General features: G+C 41.7%; 1 long non-coding RNA gene across 1 annotated transcript in view; it reads left to right on the top strand.

The window, feature by feature from the left end:
• LOC128853063 (uncharacterized) overlaps positions 1-20,777 on the top strand; it is a 52,139-nt gene that overhangs the window by 6,127 nt on the left and 25,235 nt on the right. The window contains exons 2-3 of the long non-coding RNA XR_008451294.1: positions 9,267-9,365; positions 9,811-9,897. This is a non-coding gene — a long non-coding RNA (uncharacterized LOC128853063). The remainder of the gene's footprint in view (positions 1-9,266; positions 9,366-9,810; positions 9,898-20,777) is intronic.

Here is a 20,777-nt window from a genome sequence, read left to right as displayed (position 1 = left end):
TGCCAAGATTGTCATTGTTGCATTCGACGAAACACATTCTAAGGTGGTGGAAAACAGAGTGTCTGGGCTGTCGAAAATTTTATTGCTGGTATTTTTAAATTTGTTTTCGGACTTCAGTTTTTGGGATCATCAGCCTTGAAGTGAGAATCTGGGCTGAATCTTGGCTCCAGCCAAATCTTCTCCTGGGGAAGATTTGGAACAAGATATTTCAAATTAACAATATCTTTGGATAAATTCTGAAAATTTAAAATGTCTAATACTTCATGCGACTGGTCAATTGGATTTGTTGTGTAAAGAGCCAGACTCTGTTCCAGCTGCCTGGAAACTTAGTGTTTTCCCTGAGTATGCTAAGGGAGGCACAAGAGCAGGCACCTTAGCATCCCCTCTGGAAAGTCACCTCCGCACATGCACCTGGTGTCTCCGCTTGCAGCTGCACGGCTGAAAGTGTAGCTTTCGCACCTGTCTGCAGCTTGTTGGTAGATGTAAAATATGCTATTTACACTGAGAAAAAAAGCAACCTTACAGCAATAGGACTCCTAACTGCCAACATTCCTTAACTGCCAATTTACTTCCATGTTCACTGGGATAAGGCCTTAGAGGGAAAAAGCAAGGCAAGGAACATGGCAAAATGTTAAGCCCCTTTTCTTTAGCAGCAGCTTCCCACAGTTGGCAGTGACAGAGCAGACCCTGAAGAGAGCCTGCAGCTTCTCTGTGCTCAACATGTAGCTTGTTGATGGATTTTCTCCACTAGCAACGGATATGTAAGAAATTCCTGTCCCAACAGGTTGTTCCCATCCTGAAGTTTTTAGCTCGCATCATGTCACACAGCCAGTACACAAGCAATTGTATCCCTCTAAGGATCCCTGTGTCACTGGCACAGTGAGCTGCAGCGTTGTGGCTGCTGGCAGTGTAGCCATAAGGGAAAACGCACCCTCCCAGCACACCTTGGGCAGCCGGAGTAGCCCGAGGGCACACAGCCTTCCCATCCCTTGGCCAAGTACCATAGCACGTCTGGTATTGCTCTTGCTCATTGTTCTCACAGGTAATCGCAGTTAGGGAGCTGGAGGGGTGCATGTTTTTCTTTCATGAGAGGAGACATGACTATGATAGGATCACTTGATTAAAAGTCCCCCCATGTAAGGAAGGACAAACGGAGGGGAAGTACAGACCTGACAGCTCTCTGCCAAGAATGAAAGAGGAAAATGATAGGTTCTTCTTAGGAAGAATGCTTTTCAGGAAAGCTTTACTGCTTTCTTATGAGTTGCTGCTACTCAGCTGGAGGCCTTATGTTGTCTTTTGCCCAGCACAGGAGGATCTAAGCATCTGTAGGACTCACCAGCCAATATTGATTGGAGTCAGCATTGGGAATGTCACGTTTGTTGTGCCAGAGGCTCAGTGTGCCTCTTTCTCTCTGTGCTGCCGGTGAAGACTTTACTTGCAAATTGATTTTGAGACTTTCTGGCTTTTTGGGTTTCACTTCTGTGGAAAAATACCCCACCTGAAACTTTGGAGGCAACACATGAGAAAGGAAAAACTGAATTCAATAGATGTTTCAACATCATTATTTAACTCTTTGGAGGACAGAATCCTGAAAGTTCTCTGATGATTTGAAGCATTTTCATTTCTTTGGAAAATCCCTTGCAGAAGTGGATTCTGGTGTTTTGGCAGGTGCTCCCCAGTGGCTGTCGCCAGCCTTTCTCGCAGGTCTGGTAGAAAGCGGGTAGACTGCTGTGCTGTGGGGCTGTGTGCTCCTTGACTTGGTTTGTCTCTCTGACAGTCCCCAGTCCTCATTTCAATTTTAAAAGTCTGCAGAAAGGTGAAGACCTAGGCATGACACTGGGCAAGTGCAAATGGAAACCCCCTTTGTTTGACCCTGTAATGCCCACTGTTTTTGCCAATAAAAATTCACTGTGTAACTCCCCATTAAAAGTGGGAGTTGGAGGCTGGAAAGAAAATCAGTTATCCAATGTTTGAAATATCCGTTTAGCTGCTGGGAGCCACCATTTGATCTTGAGCAGGATACTTGTATGTGCTCATTTTTAAGTGTCTGGTAGTTTGATGACTTCACTCAGGATTTGCATTTTATGGGGGTACATGCAGCCTGAAGAACAAAAGGAAAGTTTGCCATTTCCTGTAAATATTTTTATATAAAAGTGTCACATGAAAGGCTGTTGGATGAAAAGTATACTGTATTGTTGAGTGCCTGGAAAAAATCACTTAGGCGTTATTTTAATCCTTGGCAGTAACTATTCCAGTGTATACTGTTTGTTTAAGAAATCTAGAACACTGCGTCTAAAATGACATTCTTAGAACTCTGTGTGCAGAGCCAAGTACAGGGAATCTGCGCAGACAGCGGCTGTCCCCTTCGGGAGAATAAGACCATGTAAGGATGCAGAAGGATTCTGGCCATTTTACCTAGAATTTAATTCAGACCCTGTTGGGTTAGTGGTGGCATAAGTCTGTCAGCAAGTAAGCCTAAAGGTCAGCAGTCATTAAGTGATTTCCCTTTTACTGCAACAGTATGCATTGACAGAGAATTCTCTCTCCTCATCTTCTCAAGCTCTTTAGATAGATTGAAAGGTGCTAAACATACCACTTTTCCAGGGCTTTTGTCTTTATGGGAATAGTGTTATGCTGTTCTCCTTATGTAATTTCATTATGTCTTGGAAAAAAAGAAAAGCAAAGAGAGAAAGAACCTGGAAAATCCTGAAGATGCTGGGATGAGACAGGTAAAAACACATTTTGAGAGGAAGAGGTGTAAATCAGAGATCTTGGAAATATTCAACAGCAGATTTTGTCCTTTCAGGTGGCAAAAAGATTTCGGTCATTAATTTTGTGCTTAATATTGTATCCCACCACAGAAATAAAAGTTGAAAGATCTCTCTCTTGTGTGACGACAGAAACAGATTGAGAATTTTGAGCCTTGATATGTCCCTAGTGGGAAAATAGTGCCAGTAAGAAATAAAAACATCCCTTTAAGAGGGAAATTGGTGGCACAGGTCATCATCTATTTTGACAAGTCATTTTCTCTCGTGTCGTTCTTTGTTTTTGCTGTTATCTGTAGGAATGATCAAGGAGGCTGATATGTCATTGGAGAGCAGGAGAGAGGTCGCACATGAAGCACGTCTTCTGTGCTGCCTTTAATTGAGCCTTCCCTGCTGCTTTTCCAGGCTGGTGTCTTTTCTGCACAGAATTAGCTGTAGGCAGTGCCTTCAGAGAAGCCAGGTTAGCATGACAGCTCGGCTAGGGCAAAAGTCTTGAAAGATAGCAGGAGAACTAAAAACATCGATGGGAGAAGAATCTTTGAGAATGGTAGACAGAAAACAGATACATATAAATAGAGGAAGGCAGCCATAAGAGGTCAGGAAAATGCATAATGGAGGAAGACAGGACAGTCTTTTCAATCTTTAAAGGACCTTCTTTATGTACATGACAGTTGTGGATAAGCAAAATGGTCAGATAGGTACTTTTCCCAGGAAATTGTTAAACTATTTTAAATGTCTTATTTTTATTTTTGTGGTGCTTTTCACAGCTGCTTATTTAAAGGTCTCAGACAGCCTGTGAGTCGTGGTATTAAGGAAATATGAAGTGGCTAGCAAAATGGCCAAATGGCATGATTATATTGTGTTTATTGAGACATACCTGCTCTAGTATGTTCTTAATTCAAGCATATTTAGTTGCCAGGTGCTATGGTGAAGATGTGCAAATCCGAGGAGGAATCAGCAACTTTCCTACCTCCTGATGCCATTGTCCCTGAGAGAGGAACGAGAGAATAGAGAGCCCCTTATTTCAAATATCCCTCTCCTGGTACAGGAGAATTTTAGTTATCTCATTTATCTCTATAACCCTGTTTTCACCTTTTCCTTGAATCTTCATTGAATAATAATGGCTAATTCATATTTACCATATCTAATTTCAAGATCTTTAAGCTTTACAGTGAATGTCAGGATGGCTCTTCCTTTTTTTACAGTAGGTGAAGTTAGATTCGAAGAGGTAAAATAGCCTTTAACCCTGTGATACTACTCATTCTGATCCCTCTGCTGTACCTGAATTGAGGTTTCTGCTCGGAAGTCTTCAGAGGCTGTTTGCCCACTGTACCAAAGGAGTTGAGGAGAAAGCTTCCTCACCTCTTCCCCCTGCTCAACAGAAGTAACCACCTGACATATTGCAAATTGTGTTCTCTTTGGAGGCAAGTCAGGTTACATGTTGTCCTCATAAATTTTCAGATTCGCTATATAACATCTAGCAAATTAAAGCCTTCTCTTTGGTCTCTGCATGTTTCCATCATTTAAAGTTTCTTTCTTCTTATTTTTTTGCGTGTCATCTTTTATTTTGGGGTGTTTTGCTTGCTTTCCTGGTGTCCCTGAGCCTTCAGGAGGGATAAGAAGCAGTGTCATCTTCAGCTCTTTATTGATAGCTAGAGGTAGCGTTAACTATCTGGTACAGAATCATTCCTGTGTTTGAAATTTATATTTATGTAATCCAGACAAGAAAGAGCTGTTAAAAGCCATGTAGAAAATAAATATAAAGTGTGTATGAAAGCATCAGTGAGGTATCGAACTCAGACGAATGGCTGGGTTGTCAGAAGCTTCCGTTGCTGCTGTATGCTCTTACAGTAGACAACTTCCTCAGTGGAAGCTTGATCTGAGCCCTGTCCTGACCCCCATGCTTTGTTGCAATGACAATATCTAAACTGCAGTTCTTAAGTTGCAGAACTGCCCTTTCTGGGCTTCCTTTCTGCTACGAGAGTATTATGGCCCACCGTGCTCAGCCCCTTTGTGTGCTGTGTTCAGTGCTTGGCCAAGGTGAGGACGTGATACTCCCTTGTCAGTCTCTCAGCTAAGAAAGTAAGGGAGAACTCATTAGTCCTGGCCGTAGGAAAAGCCACTGAGATTTTGGGCCACATATTTTATTCTTCTGGTGTCACGTTTTGTGCTGTTCCATTGAGCACTGAGCCAAAGTCACCCACAGGCAGGTGGGTGAAAACAGTTCTAAGCTTTTTCCTGTCACAGCAACTTGTCAGGGAATCTCTCATAGCTATTTTTATTCTCACGTCGGTTCAGTCAAATCCATTCCATTCAAAATTACTGCCCTGACATTTGAACCTTTCAGACAGGCTGCCAGTGGCAGCACCGTATTTTTCTGTTGGAAAAGGAGGGAAAAAAAGCGTTGACATGTAATTAACAGAACCAGATAGAATTTGAAATCTGAATGACACCCATTATTGAATAATGAGTTTCAAATCCTTTGTTACGAATTGCGTTAACATAGCAATCGTGTGGGCGGGTTCAGAGAGGGTAGTAACTTGTTTTGCTTGGGCACTGATCTTGTAGGTTGACAAAGGCTCGTGGAGGTTCTTCCATTAAAGACAAACCTCTATAGATCAGGTGAAATCTTTGACCAAAATGGCACAATGCTATGGGTAGGAGCGAGCCTGTGCAACAGTAAATCACCCAAAATGTTACGTGAAATTAGAGCAGACACTTAAAATCCTGTATTTCTGTCTGCTTGCACTGAAGTAAGCCCTGTGCAGAGGCTATCCATGTGGCTTCCCAGGCACAGGAAATCCCGTGCACCCTGGTTGCTGGGCAGACTGTGCCTGGAAGGTGAGGATGGAGCAAACTCTGCATCCCGCGTGTTGTACTTGTGCCAGCCTGATAGCTGTCAGATATCTATGAGATATGTGCGGTCTGTGATCAATATGCTTCACCTAATCACACCGATGGAAAGAGGTGGGGAAGGAGACAAAATCTGTGCCTTCTTCAGCTTCTGGTATCCCTGCCTGGGTTTGTATGTATAAATTTACTTTAGAATCAGGACTGCACAGTCCTAGATAGATGAATTTTGTGCCTCCACATCTATGAATGTTTTTCTATCTGTATAACCATTATCTTTCAGAATACAAAATATTACTAATGCAGAGCTTCTTATTAAATACTAAGCTATAATTAATTGTTCTTTTCAATTAAGAGGGAGCTTTGATGCCCTTTGATGCCTTTTCCATATTTCAGAATATTGAAAGTAATGAATTGTAGATCATATTTGAAACCAAATTAACAAAACAAATTTCAAATTGGAGAAAATGGTTTTATGCTTTATGTGGGGTAAATGGTTACAATCATAATTTGAATTATCTTTTTATCAGTCCCAAGATATCGCTTTCTCTGTTACATGAAATATAGATAGGTTTAGAAGGCATTTAAATAGTACTGGAGGGTTTAGGGGAGATAGGTAGGGGTGTCAGCCTGAAGGGTAGAAACATGTGTAGGTTAGCTGAAATTCTAAGGCAGCTCAGAGACATTTTGAGAAAGTGTGATTCTATAATGTTTTTAAGGGGATGAGAGAAGAAAGCCAAACAATCTTTTGCCTGTTTTAATAAGACAGTCTGCAAAGATTTTAACATCAAGTGGTAACTGAAAGCTGAAGGGGTGGGGAAATTGCTGTGTTTATGGGTAGAGGCAGAGGCTTGTTCTTTAATGCTGCATCCCAGGATCTGAGCTCACAATGCTGATTTCTATGCAAAAAGCATAAGACACAATCTTTCTTATGACTTTTGTCAAAAAGTGACTGGACCTCTGATGAAATGGTTGTGATGCTCCAAAATTTCGATGATTTGCTGCAGTTAGAACTCCTGTGATTCAGAAAACTATTGACATTTTTCTTTCTTACCTCTGGACAAATTCCCTAGCCTGAATGGAAGCCTGCCCCATGCTCTTTTCCTTTGACTCACTCCTAATCTGAATCAGCTCCCACTCAAGCTCCTGTCTTGCTTGAAGAATCTCTGTCCATCTGGCCTGGCATGCTGCTGCCACGGACCAGGCACGCTCAGGGATTTTCCTTAGCGTTAGAGAGGTACAAGAACTCTTCAGTGCCTCTGCTTGTGGGAAAGCCAGTCAGCAAGCAAGATTTGGAGACAACCCATTGAGTCTGCTGAGACATAGCTGTGTGTTTCACAGAATATCAGCAAAGGGACCCCCACACACCTTGACTGGGTGATTATATGATGATATGTATCCAGGTGGACTTGTCTGTGGAAAATGTGATTTGGTTTATACTATTGAGAATAGTCAGGTGCCTAGATAGTTTTATCAGTGTAATCATAATTCTATGTTGTGTCACCCCTGACATAATCTATGTCCTCTCCTTTCTGGATCTTGTTTTTGCAGGTACATCAGAGACTAAGCAATTTGAACCCAACTCAGCAAGTTGGGGTATAGCACAACAGAGTGAGCTAATACCATGGAGTGGTTGAGTATCCCACGCATCCTGGGGACAGATCAGTACAAAGTTGATTAGAGAAGTCTTTATGTGCCTCAAATGTTGCAGCTTGTGTCAACTCATGCAAGAGGTAAAGGAAAGCAGCTAAAATGTAAGAGAATTAATTGACTTGTAGGAACAATTCTGGAAGAAGTAAGAACTTTTACCACAGTCTTGATTTAATACTTGATGTTAAAAGTGTACCTTGTTTAAACATCTTTTTTATATAGTTATTTAGCCTCCAATTGAAGTGCTTTTATATCTAAAACTAATTCTTTAATGGTAACAAGTTTTATTCTAAAAAGAGAGCAGAATGAAAATGTCTAAAATAGTACCTTTTCTTCATCAGTTAAAACAGTGATATGGTAGCTCTGCTGCTTCCTGCAATGGCACAGGCCTGCAAATGTCCAAGGTAGTATAGAAATAGTACTGGTCTTTAGGAAGTGTGTCACCACTGAAGTGTACATTAGACATCTGTGTTGTGTGCTGACTTTAAGCTATTTCAGTTTAATTATTTTATCTGGTCAGTTGTATTCTGATTTGACTGGAAAAGGTAAAGTTACAGGAAGAGGCTGGTATGAGAAAACTTTATGCGCTACATTAGACTGAGTGGGTCAAATGCATGGCATTGTATATAGATAAAGAAGTCTATTCTTGTTTGTTAGCAGTTAGTTTTCTTACGGAGCTGAGGAAAAGATAGTGCTGCTTCATCCCTGTTTCAATCCAGCAGAAGTCCATTCCTCATCTAAGCATTAGTGATTGTTTCTTCAATCTGACATGATGTCTTTGGGAAGAATGATATGAAAGAAATGTCCAGAGAGGAAAATGCCACTTGACATCCCAGGCTTGTTCCCCCTTAAGTTTCTCTTAACCCCCCGTTTTCTGTTTTCTCACTGCATCCTTTAATCCCTTCTCTCTCCATAAAAGTGCCAAGATGTCTCCAAGCCACTTGGACTGCTGTGCTTGTTTCCATGTTCTTACTTGGCAACTAATAATTCCATGAGTTCATTATTCTGACCCTGAGTGAAATAGTTTGAATTTCCGGTATACACAATTATTTTGGGTTATGACTTCTGACTTTTGCACTCCTCACCAGAAAGCACCATTTAAATCTCTTCATCAGCTCTGAGTGCTGTTACCGGGTCAACTCAGTGTCAATATTCCTCTAACAGCATTATGCTAGTCAGAATTTCTTCCTACGTCTTCTCTTGGAACAGCTGCAGCAAAATCTGGGATCTCCTCTTCAGAGGACATGATCCTTCTACTGTTATACATGTTCTGCAGTTTTCTGAAAAGAAAGCAGGACTCAGTAGCCAACAGTCCTTGTTGTGTATTTCATGTTCTCTGCAATCGCCCTGCATTGCATTCTGATCTCATCTGCAGCGATACAAATACTGAGCAGCATAAGCAATTTTAGTACATGATCTGAGTACAAAAAGAGATATAACTTGGAAAAGCATCTAGCACTCTGGTATTCCCAATCTGCAGTCATTCCTCTATGTACATTTTCTATATATTCTACGTGCATTTTGTTTATAGTGTTTAAAACATCTGCAATAATAATAGTAAAAAAGGTAGCAGATATTAATTAAATATCCAATCACTGCACATGGAAATGTATAATCTGATTTATTTTATTCTTTATGGTACACATTCTACTTTGTAGCTGTAGGATACGATGTTAGAGAGTGATTTTCCTTCCTGTTGCTTCATCCATTTATCGTATTGATATTGTCAAGTACTCCTGTAAAACAAACCAGCAGCCCAGACCCACTTAATTCAGCCAAACATTAGTCTACCAGCATATACCTTTAGTGAAGACCGCTGTGGTGGAAGAGAGTTTAATTGAGGGTGCAAAACGGACATACGGATGGATTCCCAGCTGGAACTCTTTTGAAGTTGTGTAAAAGCTGATAATAATCTCCTAAAATGCACTTTCATCCAAAAAAGAGCAGAAAAGGGCTTATATCAATGAACTGGTATTTACTATTTTTTATTTCCTTCCTTAGCTTACTGTCAGCCGTGGGAATTTACAAGCTTTCCAACAAGTCTGAAGAAATCCAGGAAACCACGATGACAGATCCACTTGAAAAGACCATTTCATGAGAGTGAGTTGAGAAAATACAAAATATTTTTTATCAGCGGCTGAAGACGCCTATTAGAAACATCACTAATAATTCAAAGTTCAGTGTAATAAAAGGAATGTTTCTCATGCACAGCTGGCAGATGTTTGTTTGCATCAATAGTTTTTTTCACGTGAAAGCCATTATGAGCAATCCAGTTATCTCAGAAATGAGTGTAGGTTTACAAATTTTGGGCACATTCTTTAAATGAGCAATTTACTATTCTCTTTAAATATTAATTTATAAACAAGAGATGTGCTAAGAAAATATTATGTGTTTTTCTGGAGTTTTTTTAACTATGCAAGTATTAATAAATATTGTGTAAAAAGTTTGATTGTGTGAACAACATAAAGTGTTGATCAGTATAAGAAAACAACCCTCTTGTTCTGAGCTTGTTGGGTTTGAAAATTCTTGCCTCTGTTTTTGCCAGAAGGAAGAGGTAGGATAAGGGAAGAAGCCTTCCTAGACTTATGCTGGCAGAACCAGAAAGTGCAAAATGAATGGTGAAAAAAGAAAGGTAAGAAATTCCTTGCAGACTTAAAAAAAAGTACAAAATAAAGTAAAAATCCTTAGTTTAAGATTGCGGTAAGTATTTGGCGCTGTTACTCTCTATTCTTCTCATTCCTGAGGAAGACTTTTATCCCCAGGAGTACTTTCTCTTTCCCTAGGGCAAACTTAGAGAGTAGACTTTAAGAACTCCTACTCAGGTGACTTTGAGAGAACTTCTGACAGATACATCCAAAGGGAGCAGACGAGTTAGCTCCATGTTCTATTTGACATGGATGGCCACCCAGGGGAGTCAGTGTCTGCCTGTGCTATGCCCTTCTGTTTGTGGTAGTTGTTGCATCTCCCACTAGTTTGAAGGAATTTTTGCTATTGGATTAAGTTGTGCTTCTTCTCTGAGACGTTGATGATACAGTATATCTCATCTTTGTAATGCCAACTGGCTGACTTTCATGATGGTGACATTTCTACTACTTATTAAACTACAGGAACTGTTTGGAGCCTTCGAGAAAGAGCATAGTATCCAGTGCCATTTTGTGCAACTTCCACAGAACTGTACCCGAAGCCTCTCTCAGTTAGACAGGTGTTGGTCCGAGATTGCTCCGGTGTTACTGAAAGCAAGGCCCTCAACTGCCGCGTTACTAGAGTGCCTATGTGCCCATCCCCTAACCAGGTGGCTGGTTAGAAGTGCCTTGGTAGAAATTGCCAATGTTCATCTCCAATTTTTTCTGCTCCAGAGACCCACCTATCCGCACCTCCCACTATTGCTTCACATACACCAGAAACTCAAAGCTCTTCTTTGTCCCTTTCCCACTATTCAACTTCCCACAACTTTTCTTAATCCCAATGGGTCAGAGAGCAAGTAGAATACGCTCTTGCACCTCGCGCTCCTACACCTTGGACTCAGAGCCAGTTCAGAAGAACCATTGGCACACATATTGAGACTGGGCAGAAGAGAAGTTCTGAGGAAAAAAAGGATCATCTCCTCCATTCTATTTCTAGACAAAACTCTGGAGCAGAAAAACTGGCAGTATGGTAGTCTGGTGCAGAAATGTAATAATCAGTGTCTTTATTTGTCCCACAAATTATTATTATAGCTTAAGATGGAGAAAGATATTTGCTAGAGTGATGCTCATATCCCAAGCTGAGCTTCCAAAGCAAGCAAAATAAAACAGAATGACCATAATTTAAGTGGAAATCAGTAAGATACAATCAGTATGGAATACTAAGTGTAATAGCAGTGGGAAAGCCAAACCATTGTATTTAGTGAGGTACTGCTGTATATCTGAGCATGCGGATTTTGGATTGCTTCTGGAAAATGTGCTTTGTCAGCTATGTTATACTTCTTTTTTTCATGCTTTGCTGAGTCCTCTGCTTAGTCTACTTTACTGTTGTGAATGGAAGTTTCCTTGACTGTTGCCTGCAGGTGATAACAGTATCACACGAAAACAACATACAGAGAGTGATGCCCACCCCAAGTATGTTTTTTTGTCAAATAGAGCTTCATTTAAAGGAAGGTTTTGGCCCAGATGAAAACATATGGCCCCACACTCTCCAAAATATTATGGCTTTTTCAAGAGGCTTTTTTTTTTTTTTTTCCTGGATTCCACAGCATGGTTTCTCATATATTTGACATCGAGAGCTATTAATTTAATAGGATTGAGATTGTTTCCCATAACAGCACTCCACTGCTTCCTTGTAAAAAATAGTCATGTGGGTTTTTTGTAGGTTACATGCAGTCCTCAGGATTTTGTAATTTCATTGGAAGATGCCTACAATTATCAACTAACTTCAGGCTTAATTATCTTATTAGCATGTCTGTAACTCTGCCTGCCCTTTAAAGTTTCAGCTTTTTTTTCCAAATGTTGCCCAAAGTCTCTATTTGTAGTTATTTCAATTTTGCGGGTGCTTGATGATTAATTCTTGGTTTTGAATCTAGTTTAAATAACTATGTCTGTACAGAACCTAGCTTGCTCTGTATGAAATATTGTACTGGCACCAATGTAAACAGAGTAGAAATGGCTAGCAGGCCACAGCCTAATAAATCAGAGTGATTAGTCATCCTCGTGGGACACAGATGAGTCAGCTCAGGTCAAGACACTTCTGGGAAAACTAGATAGCTGGTAAATGTATTACCAGCTGACTATCAAAGTCCCTGTGCCATACCAGGAAATATCCCTGACTTGGGCAATTCTTCCCTTCCTGCAATGACAGAAGCAAACAAACTTCTTAACAACCAGTTCTTCTTCCTTCTATTCCTTGCTACCTGTTTTGGCAAGCCAAACAATTTGTTTCTCCGTGACATTCTGTGTATTTGTGGGCTAACAACGAAGCTTTTTATGAGATGAAATACTGTCTGCAATGTAACATGCACCATTTTTTAATTTTTTGCATCCAGCAGGCAAGAGGTAGGGTTACCTCATGATCTTTTAAAATTTCTTTAATCATATTTTGCTCTTTTCTCAAATGCAGTCCAGATTTTCATTTCAGAAGAAATTAGGAGCATTTTCTTTTACTGCACCACATTCTACTATGATATGCAGAATTAAAGCCTGTGCTTCCACCTGAGCAAAAATTACATAGTTTGCTCCATTATTGATATGTGCAACAAAAAAATCATCTGTTCTCATCAACAATTCTTCATTTTCATACTGGGAGTCAAGAGAAGACTTGAAATGCCCTGTTGGGGCTGAGCACTGATGCCTCAAGATAAATATGTTTATTAGTCTGGGCTGGAAACATCCACTGCTCCTTTTTATTTTTATAGGCAGAGCTTATCAACAGACCCACAAGGCCCTTTGCCTGTTTATTTTGTTTTTATAAGGAACTACTCTCCAAATAAAACATAAACTCCTTCTATTTTAACCTTTTTCATATATATATATATATCTCACCATATATATCATCTTATTTTAGATGTCTCTAGATATGCCACAAACAGGGATGGCTTTGGTGATTTGTTCATGACCTCACCACAAATGAATTTACTAGGGAGTCCGTTAGTTCCCTCACCCTCCCTTCCTCTTTTCCATCTGGCTGTGCCTATAAGCACTTTTCAGTACAACGTGTCAGCCAGGACCTGTTGAACATGACAACTGGATCCAGATCTGATCTGATCATCTGCCACTTTGGACCATAACCTCATTCCAATGTGCTCTTTATTTTGTGTGTACCTTTGTGTCAGAGATGCAGTACCATCCAGAGATTTGGGATGAACGGAGCCGATGGGAGTGGAACTGTCTGGAAATGTTCCAATGATGCCAAGGTCTATGAGTACAGATCTGTTAAGGCAGAAATGTTTGGAATTATATACATTTTTTGCGGAATTGCTGCAGCTTTGGTTTTTTTGCATCTGTCTTGGGAATGTGATCTCAATGCCTCTTGGAGCTTCAGATTTCAGGGTAGCCAATAGTTGCCTGTACTGCATCAGAAAACTTTGGGAACTTAGCAGAGGAGCAGCCCATCTAGGGGATATGCTTTGGAAGGTGGGTTCCTTGTGTTTGATGCTGCTTTTAGCTTTGAAGAGCTGTAGATCTCAGAGGTCCCAGGTGCTCATCCTGACATGTATGAGTATATTCTTTGGGAAGCCCTGTACAGTGCCAAAATTATGGACTGAACCTGTTTCTGTTCCTACAGTGTTGGACCTTCTTTGTATTTGCTACTTCAAATTCCATCAGGACAGACATTTATATAAAGAGTAATTGCAATTCAGAATTTTACCAGTGGATGTATATATTTCAGAATTTGTGTTCTGTGAGCCATATTGGTATTTACATTTTGCTCTTGAATGAAAGGCTCATTTAACTTACAAACAAAATGTGATGCACCTGTGCTATCTTGCAGTGAAGGAGTTGCAGCTGAAGACAGATATCTGACATTTGTTTTGACTTTTTGTTGTTTGAGGTGTACACCTATAGAGGCTTTCATGATACATCTGAGAATTTTGCAATGTGCGGACAATTTGCAGACACAGGAAAAGATCAGCAGATGATTTAGTTAGATCCAGTGATATTCAGGTAAAGAATAACTTTGTGCAAATAGATAAATTATCTGCCATGCAATGTATTTGTATACATAGCCCCTCATTGCTATTTTGGTCGCTTATCTACCTTGGCCAGAAGCGCACTTTAAACCTATGAAAAAAGTTAGTTTCAGAGAAGACAAAAAATGTTTTGTCACAAAAGAGTGTGATCGTTCCACTCTGGTAGACATCATGTAGGATTCAATATTGCTGGGTTAGATAAGTGTGATTCTTGGTTTTTTCTACGTGATCTTTTTGAAGCTCAGTACTTAGAGAGTTTTACAGTGGGCACTTTACAATGCTTAAGGTAAGATATATGTCCTGTGAACTGTCCGAGGCTCCTTTTCCTAGCCTGGATGGGATTTCAAGCCTTGAGACAGATAAATCATGTGTATGGCTCCTAGGAGAGGCAGGTGTTAAACTAATGCTCTCCTGGTGACAAAGCTCAGATAAATATCCCTTGAAGATTTTTAAATGTAGGCCTCAGCCCTACAGTATAAGGCACACAGATTCACTGGCTTCAGCTAAGGAGTTACTTGAAAATAGGTGTCCTCTAGCACATAACACATGGCAGGATTGAACGGATTCTTCCTTATTTTGGGTTATATGAACCTTTTACCTGAACATACAGAAAACCACTGTTAGAGCCATAGGGATACTGTTCTCAATGACATAAAAATCCTAGTGGTCTACAGAAACTGAATCTGGCTGGTAGTTTTCTTTGACTGAACAGCGCTAGTAATCACCTGCTGTTATTGGTTTTTTCCCTGTTGCTGCAGTTGTGAATGGCACTTTAGAAATACAGGCAATAATGTCAGTGCCACAGAGTACATGTCTGAAATTGGAATGCTATCTTGGTCCTCTGGATTTTAGGTTGTAACAAGGATCTGTATAAAAAATCCAGGTAGAAGTATGCTTCTGGCTTCACACATCTCTTTTGGACTTCTTGCAAACATAAGGGCTCTATTAGGACCCCCTTCCACAGAGAGCTTTTAATAGGATTAGCACTGTAAGCAAGCTGTGACAGAAATGCCAGCTGTGACATAGGATTGCATATCAGTGCTGTAGGGAGATGGCAAAAGAGCCTAGTTCCTGTGCAACACTTCTCATTCATAGATTTTGAGTAATTCAGAGTCATTTTACAGTGATATCCCAAGATTACTCAGCTGATAAGTGGCACAGCTGGGAATGAAGTCCAGGTGTCTTGAGCCCAAGTCAACTGCTCCATCCATCCTGCCTCCGAAGAAGCAGTGTTTGCAAAGAACTGTATGAAATGCCCAATTTGCCTGTGTTTCACCCCAGGAAAGGAATGCTGGGTCAGCAGTATTTGTTTTCTTTTCTTGATCCTCCTAATTTTTACTTTTTAAAGTAGCATGTAATGGAGCCTCCTGCGAACTCAAAAAATGTTGCTAGTAGAGCTTGGGAAATTTCTTGCAGCTTATTGATGCTTGTAAAATGGTGATGGCCAGACTTTGCCTGGGGAGCTGGGAAAGTGGTGGTGGGAAAAACCGGTGTAGCAGCATGTCAGCTGTGATCCTGTATGCCACTCTGATTCCACCATTGACTGGATTTGAAAGTAGAGCACAGCGGATCCTGCCTGTGCCTTGTGCTGGATTTCACCCCATTGCCCTTGCTTGGAAGTTAATGGGTTTAGAGATACGAACTCGCTCTGTTTCTCAGGCTGCAGCTAAACAGATTGCTGCCCTTAAAAGCCCCACCACCCATTGCTACAAATCTATTAAGCATCTCCAGCAAACCATACAACCTCCTGCTTCAGCAGCTGAGCACGTAAATTCCTGTGACCAAATAGCTGCACAGTTAAGTGCTTTCACATGTGCTTCCTCCGTGCCCATCTCAAAAGGTGAAATCCTAGCCCGGCTTTGTCCACGGGCAGGCAGCCGGTAACCAGGATGTGAGTTGGATGGGACAGCCTGGAACCTTACTCTTTATAGAGCCCTGGGAGTGGGGCAAAGGGTGAGTGGGCAGAGGCAGCCTAGGTGATGGTGGGATCTCTGGCTTGCCCTCGTCCTCCTCTCCCCCTGACACTAAGAGCCAGTGGTGACTGTGGGAGGCTAGACTTGCTGCCAGGCTTTCCTAGGACCTGATCCTGCCAGCCGTGGGCAACGGGGCTCGTGGTGGCTCTGCAGGTATGGCTCAGTGTGCTCCCTCCCACAGCCCCACTGCACTGATGGGAGAGGAAACCACTCTTTATTTTTCTACCTCCCAGCCTGCAGAGGGGCATTTGTTCAAAGTGAAACAATACATGTCTGGGCAGAGAACCCTGTGGCAGCTCTGGGGGCAAATTGTTTCTCCTGGCTGCCCCTGCCCCACTCACTGTGGCTCTGCGTGCCCACCGCGGGGTGTGGCATGGAGCAGCAGTGAGGCTCGCGGCCAACTGCGTGGTGGGTGCCTGGGTGTCCGAGGTGTGCCGGCAGCAGTGCTGTTGGTAACCAGCCACGTCAGAAACAAAAGGGCTGTGTCCCCCTGTTCTGGAAGCAGGGGCCAGAGAGTCCTCTGTGAAAGGCAGTGGTTAATTTGAAACACAGGCGCAAATCGCGGCGGCACTGGGAGCGTGTTTGCCTTGGCTGCTCCAAGCCTTGTGCTGCGGCACCGAGCAGGCCCCTGGCCCCTGGCCAGGCTGTAATATTTCCTTTCGCTGTTGTTCATAAAAGCATACAGGAAAACAATTGAGTGCGATGAGGGCCTTCCCGTTCCGGCGGCGTGTGTGCCTCTGGCAAGAAGAGCCCAGGCTGCGGAGACCCTGCCGGCCTGGGGCAGCCGTGGGACCTGGAGTTGCTCCAAGAGAGCCACTTGGGAAAGCTGTTTCCCGCACCCCTCAAGGCACAATGGGATTTCTCCTGGCAAACAAAAGGAAGTGTCGCAGCTGTATTTTGGGGTGGGGGTTATGGGTGTTTGGTTTAAGAGGATTTATCCATGCAAGAGCTGTGTGGTTTATAGAGTGCCCGGAATGCAGGAGCCGTGCATCCCCGGCACATGCAGCTGCACCTCTGTGAAGATGAGGATGTGGTTTTCTTCCGTGGGAGGAGGAATACATTGCAGTGCTACAAGGCACCCTCATAGCTGGGTCTGTCTGAGAGGCAGTGTTGAATGGATTGCTTTAAAATAAAAAAGCCACTCACCTCACACTGTTAGTTATATGGGTATAAAATCTGCTCATGAAGCTGGCCTCAGGCTACCCAAGATGTCAGCAATGCAAAGGGAAATCATATGGAACATAAACTAATAAGGACAGAAATGCTCAAATTACATGCTGTTTGCATTACCTGGGGCACGGCAGCAATAAATGTGAACACAAGTGAAGCTTGGCAAGTCTCTCCTTCCTTGTACATGTACAGCCACACCAATTGTCATGGAGCCAGCCAGGTGCTGGGAATGCCTCTTCACAGCTCTGAGGCTGCCTGAAACTTGGAAGGATGCTGGCTTTCAGTATCTAGCACTTGCTGAAGTGTTAAAACACCATCAACCTAGAGAAAACAGCTTGACATCCTTATGTAAATCGGTCAACCTTATCAAGGCCATGTTTACACTTGTTAATAGCCCTGGTTCACTGCTGGAGGGCAGTCCGTGGGGTGGCTGTGACAGGACAACTCTCAACATATAGAAAGCACCTGGTGGCCTTGTCCTGACACAGTTAATGGAAAGTGAGGTCAGCAAATCCTGGATGGATGACAGGATCTAAGAATCTGATGTTTCACACCTGGGATGCCCAACTACTGGTCCAGGAATCAAACCAGGACATAGTGTAGGTTTTTTTCCTGGCTCTTGAGAATTCTGGCCACTTCACATGAACACTTTAAGGGGCTCAGGAGGTGTCATGTTCTACCTCTTTTTAAAGACAAGCAAGCTGGGAGCATGAAGGTTTTAATCTGCTGTTGTGTAGCCTAGATGTCTGGTGTTCTTGCCTGCTGGCTCTTTATCTGGACACAGGAATTCTTTCTGCACAAGCTGGCCATACAACCTTTTAGGTGATAGGAGGGGAGAGGAGGATTATCTGCACCCCAGTCAGCTAAGGCACTAGCAGTCAAAGTTGTAGCTAGTTAAGTTAAGGCAGAAGGGGATAATCAGTGGGAGGAGGGAATTGTGTAGGGCAGAGGACTAGAGGGCTTTGTGATCACCTGGATGAAGCCAGTTCAACTTCACTTTTAGTGTCCCAACTCTGCACAGCGTTTTTTATTACAGTCACTTTACATTTATGGCTTTTTCCAGGTCATTTGGGCCTAGTCTAGACCCATGCCTTTCAAAACAAACTTATTTTACAAAGAGACTCAATACATCAGGTGGCAGAGTTCATGCAATTCAGAGCTTCAGATGAGCTCTGATGAATTGCGTTTTAAGGCATGTGAGTTTGTTGAGGAGAATGCTGGGAGGTCACTGAGATTTTTATCCCGGATTTTAGGAGGAGCTGAGATAGGTCTGTCTTGATCTTCCTTGCAGATCTGAACCTGTAGGCCAAATCAGGCACAGGCATGCTACGATGTCTTCCTGATGCCAGGGAAATTCCGTGTGGGCCAGGACAGGCTCCAGAAGGGGTTATCAGCCCATGCTAATGTCACAGGAGAGGTGCCCACCTTGGCTCAGTACAGCCTGGAGAAGCGAGGCAGCTGCCTGGGCTGGTATATCAATAGTAAACTGGAGTCAGAAACCTTGGTTGCAGCATGTTTTCTTTTGCTAGTTCTCCCCACCATAGCTAGTGCCTGCTATCTTGCTCTAGGGAAACAGTTGCTTGTTGGGTGAAGCTTTGCACATGCTGTCCCAGCACTTTTACTGTTGTTGCAGCTTGAGTTCTTTGGTTCAGGGATCAAATGATTCTTGTTCAGGAGGCAGCAATGCTAAAACTGTAACTTTGCATCCTGAAATGGTGTCTCTCATCAGAAGCCCATTAGATCGGATTGTGCGCAAATGACCATTGTGAATAGAATAAGGTTTTTTTGTTTGGGCTAACGCTTGCCTGACATCTTGCTATAGGAATTTCTGTTGGAAGGACATAGACTTAAGGGCAGGTGCACTGCTTGTACAAGAGAGCATCCATTTTTCTGATGTAGCTTTGGCATATTGCAACCTAAATGAATTTTTATTTTTATGACATTTGAAAAGCACTTTAACTATTTTGAACAGGGTTTCTTTCTAAATATATTCTAAATATATTTTTTCTTTTTTACATACACCCCTAATTCAGCTGATCCATTTAGCATGAAGAGCTTGTGCAAGACCTTTGCGCTCTTTCCAGTGTCTGCAAAATGAGTATTAGTTGCTCTTTTTCTTTAATACCAGCAATTGAATGACAATCTTTTGTGTTTCAAGACTATACTGGGAGGGGAGGAACTTGAAAATATACCTGAAAAAATCATCAACAAATAGTCCCAAGAGCATAAGCTGCAATTTTCAGGTTCATTTTTCTTTTTCTGCATCAGGGGCAAGTGGCAGATATATTCTTCCTTGAACAAAAAAAAAATGCACTGGTTTTGTTGCTGTTCAGACTGGAGAGTGATGCCGTGCATGTTTCTCTTCTGGACAGAACAGCTCTATCTCACATCTAGCATACCAACAGGGAGTTTTAAAACAGTCTCCACTGAGTGTCACACCTTATCATATTTGAGGAAACACTAGTGACTCTGTTTCAGTTACAGTGAGTTTGTAATATTCCTTTATCTCTGTGAAGTCTTACATTTTCCTAGAAGTTGTGGCGGCCCATGAAATGGACTTGGTTTTGGAGTTATAAGCTCTGAATTCAAATTTTATCACTTCTTGGAGCTTAACAGGGCACAAGTTTTGCGATTTTATTCACAAAGCTATGGATCATTGCAAATTGCTTCCTACTATTTGACAGTTTCCTTTTTAGAAATTTCAACACTCCAGCTATCTGCCTTCAGCAGTGTGTGATTCTAATCACTGCTATGATTTCATAATCCCCCTTTAATACAGCAAACATTCCAGATTATCAACAAATGAGATTTGTGTTTTGGGAGAGCACAGTGCTGCGCACTTTTCCTGTTTTTAGGTTTTGTAGCTGAAAGGTGCATATTGTTAACCTTAATTTCTTAGGTATAGTTTATAAAGATATGTAACTATTTTGGGTTGTGGAGATGACATTCCCATCAATGAATGTAAAAAACAATGCTTCAGAGTTTAAAGCCAAATTCAGCAGGAAGAAAGAAAATTACTTCCATATATCTTCTGTATGTCATTAAATGGAAAATGAGATAATTCTTCCATACATCTGAAAACTAAATAAAGAGGTCTATTCTCTTCCCAGTTTCTGTGGACAACTTCAGCTAATTGTTGTGGCAGTTATACACGTTGATGGGAGAAAAGATGCCTCAAGTAGGATGATACGGTACACATACATTACTAAATAAAATGCTCATTTTACTTAGGATAATCTGTCTTTGTTCCAGATATATGTATGCATTCTTCTTACAGCAAGTATTTCAGTTTTCAGGATGACTTGATACATTTGTTCTTTGATGTCAAATTCAGTTGCATCACTCTGGAACGGTTGCTACAGAAACCCCAGCCCAGTTTTTAAATGTATTGAGTTCACTTCTTTTCAGTTAGAGAAGCTGGATTTGATTTCATTCCTGTAAAGAAGTCCATAGTAAAATGGGTGAAACCTCTAAATCTGCAGCAATAAGCGTGGCAAAAATACCCAGATAGTGAGATCAGAGACAATAAGGAAAAAAGCAATTTAAAGTTCAACAAACATGATAAAATGCTCCCCGTTATAATTGAAACCAGAGCTAAATTAGATCAATACCAAAATATTAAAGTGTGCCAAACCTGTTTTCTGTAGGCTTTGCTATAATTGGATTCTGATGCGAGAGATAGCTTAAGTAGGCAAAGTCTGTTGACTC

This window comes from Cuculus canorus, chromosome 9 (assembly GCF_017976375.1).
Source record: "Cuculus canorus isolate bCucCan1 chromosome 9, bCucCan1.pri, whole genome shotgun sequence".
NCBI lineage: Eukaryota > Metazoa > Chordata > Aves > Cuculiformes > Cuculidae > Cuculus > Cuculus canorus.
This window is presented reverse-complemented; position numbering and strand designations above follow the sequence as displayed.